At 42.0% G+C, this 3,007-nt stretch overlaps 1 non-coding gene across 1 annotated transcript; it reads left to right on the top strand.

Moving 5' to 3' along the window:
* The first annotated feature begins 2,602 nt into the window (after nt 1–2,602).
* Nucleotides 2,603–2,684, top strand: trnan-guu (transfer RNA asparagine (anticodon GUU)). Its single transcript has one exon. It is a non-coding gene; the product is annotated as a tRNA-Asn (tRNA).
* The last annotated feature ends 323 nt before the right edge of the window (nt 2,685–3,007 follow it).

Genomic DNA, 3,007 nt, shown 5'->3' with positions numbered 1-3,007 from the left:
AAGATTGCGGATGGTCTGGGAGATGATGGTTTGGTGAGGGGAGGAGAGTTTGTGATCGTGGTCTGTAGGAGGAGGTGTCTGCGAGTTGGTACCTGGCTTCAGCTTTGTTCCTCTGCCCGACTCACAAGTCTAATTCCTGACGAATGGCTTATGCCGAAATCGTCCATTCTCCTGCTCCTCGGATGTTGCCTGACCTGCTGTGCTTTTCCAGTACAACACTCTCCACTCATTCATTATTACTGTCTCATTTCACTACCAGGTCCACGCTGTTTGTTTGATTCTAATGAGCACTGTTCTTATGGACTGCGACAAAATCTGCCAATCTGAAACAAAAACAGAAATTGCTGTAAAATCACAGGTGGGCTGGCAGCATCTGTGCAGATGAATCACAGTTAACGTTTGACATCCATTGGGTCCGTCTGTCCACAGATGCTGCCAGACGTCCTGAAATATTCCAACAACGCCTGTTTTTGTTTGATTTTCAACATCAGCAATTTTTTTGTTTTTGTTTTCTTGTTTTCTGCCAATATGATTTGGCTAAAGATTATGTTAAATGTTTTAAATATGACTGTGATGGAACGGCCAGATTCCACCAGCCGGCTCCTTTTATTTGGTTCACGTGACCAATGCCTTTCTACTTGGTCACCGCGCCCTACAGCGGCACTGCATATAAATTGACAAGACTGTGGCATTCTCTCGGATTGGTAATCAGGAGCGAGATTGATTGAAATTATTGAAAACTTAAGATAAACAGATAAAATACGGGATATAAAACGGGAAAATGAAAGGGAAAGAGAGAACGGCGAATGATAATTTTTTGACAAAACTTAAATATAATTGCTCAAGAATCAGAAAGTGCCTTCATCTGCAAACATACCATAATATGGAATGTAATTTTTTGGACAACCAATGCAAGTAGATCTTAGCAAAATCTTAGTTTAAAAGTCTTGCTGCAACTGTTTCGGTTATAATGAAATGCACACATGGAATTCAGTGCTGTAATGATCTCCTAAAATGGAAAAGGAAATCCTTGTCTTCGAGGATACGTGGGGAATGTTCATTGACTCATCAGTGTAACATGTGTAAACTGTGCAACATGAAACCAGTTCAACATCTATTTTCCCGGAATTTAACGCAGGGCACATGGGAAACGTTATCCATCTGCTAAAAAATCACCTTCGGCTCTCTCTCCACATATGTTTCTTCACGTTTTAGATACTTGCAGTATCTTTGTTGATCAAGGAGTCATTATCCAGAAGAGGTAGTTTCTCAATCCACAAACACGGGTATTTTCCCATAAACTTAGCTTTGCTCAATATCACCTTCTGTCCGTATTCCTCAACACGACGACAAATTAAAGCTGCTCCATGTGAGGCTCAGAATTGAAACTTCTGCACAGCACACCGACTATACTGAAACAGAGATACAGTGCACTGGTCACCTTCAGCACAGGAGCAACACATTAATGCTTACCTCCACATTCCTGGTTTTACCTTAACGTTTGGGAAACCGAGTTTCTCTGATTCCATTGCTAGTAACGGGGATTATATGATCATCTTCACCAGTGGTTCAGTCCCTGAGTGAGGAAAGTGGTGAGGTACTCATTGTAAAGATGGGTAGATTGATGAAATGTACAATTTCATCTTTTGCCTTCACTAACCCATGAGCTTTTGATTTTGTTTTGCATCTGTAGAAATCTTAAAATCTTCATCTTGAACAGACTCAATGACAGATCTCCATTGTGTCTCTGGCATCGAATTTCAAAGTGTAAACCACCTCTGAATTCTTCCACCGCAGTCCGCTGTTTGGGAAGTGTTCCTGTTGTGGGAAATGCACTTCCCCGTGTGTCAACTGCTATTCCCAGTATGCGCTCTGCCACTGCACTCATTTTCCTTCTGACACTTGCTCACTGTGTTGCTGTGATCATACAGTGACTTGGTGTCGCACGACCCAGGAAAATGATACAGCTCAAGGTTTTTGCATTGTTGAGTTCAATTGTCAGTTTAGCCTTATTTCGGATTTTGAAATTGTCTGTTCTGTTCACAAGTGCGTGTCAAAAACATCTGAGCGGAAATTAGGTGTTCCGAATAATGATATTGAGCACTATGCACTCTCCTCCAGTCTGGAAAACAATTCCTGACAGGCAGTTTAATAGACAATAGACAGCAGGTGCAGGAGTAGGCCATTCTGCCCTTCGAGCCAGCACCACCATTCATTATGATCATGGCTGAACATCCTCAATCTGTATCCTGTTCCTGCCTTATCCCCATAACCCTTGATTCCACTATCCTTAAGAGCTCTGTCCAACTCTTTATTGAAAGAACGCCTCCTGCTGTCTCGGGTTCTTCATTCCGTTGACTTCAAATCTGCACAGAATTCAATAGACCTTGTTACAAATTCATTTCCTCATTTTTGTTCAGATCACTGTGTGCATAGTGTGACAGTGGGAGTGCACTTGCCCCACAACCCAGGGGTCAGACCATCATCTTGGAACCGTACTGTGTTATTTCTCATTTCACAAACAATCGGGAGAAATGTCTGCTGCTCTGCATAATTTATGCATTTCAATTATTGATAAGGTCATAGCCTACCCGATGCCTCTGACGAGGTGGCCGAGAGGTTAAGGCGATGGACTGTTAATCCATTGTGCTCTGCACGCGTGGGTTCGAATCCCACTCTCGTCGCTGTCATCAACGGCTTTCAATGGTGCTGTTTTCAGATGATTGAAACTGGAACTCCAATTGTCAGTTTATATGCATTGACGCGATTACAAAATCTCAAAGAATAGTTTGTACCTTTTAACTAAACTGCGTTGAAATGGAGGTTGCTTTGGGATAATGAAAAGAAACGCGATTTTCTTTTTCAAGTCAGTGCTGAGAACGTTTCTTCGTATGAAAGACATCCAGGAAAATCAAATACCGAGAGCTGCGAAGTGCATGTTTATGCAAAGGGATTCTTAATGAATGTTTTGTCAGATGAAATATGAAGGACGTTGAGGAGAAGTAAT

Source organism: Chiloscyllium punctatum, chromosome 52, assembly GCF_047496795.1.
Source record: "Chiloscyllium punctatum isolate Juve2018m chromosome 52, sChiPun1.3, whole genome shotgun sequence".
Classification (NCBI taxonomy): Eukaryota; Metazoa; Chordata; class Chondrichthyes; order Orectolobiformes; family Hemiscylliidae; genus Chiloscyllium; species Chiloscyllium punctatum.
The sequence above is the reverse complement of the archived record's forward strand: the minus strand, read 5'-3'. Positions and strand labels throughout refer to the sequence as shown.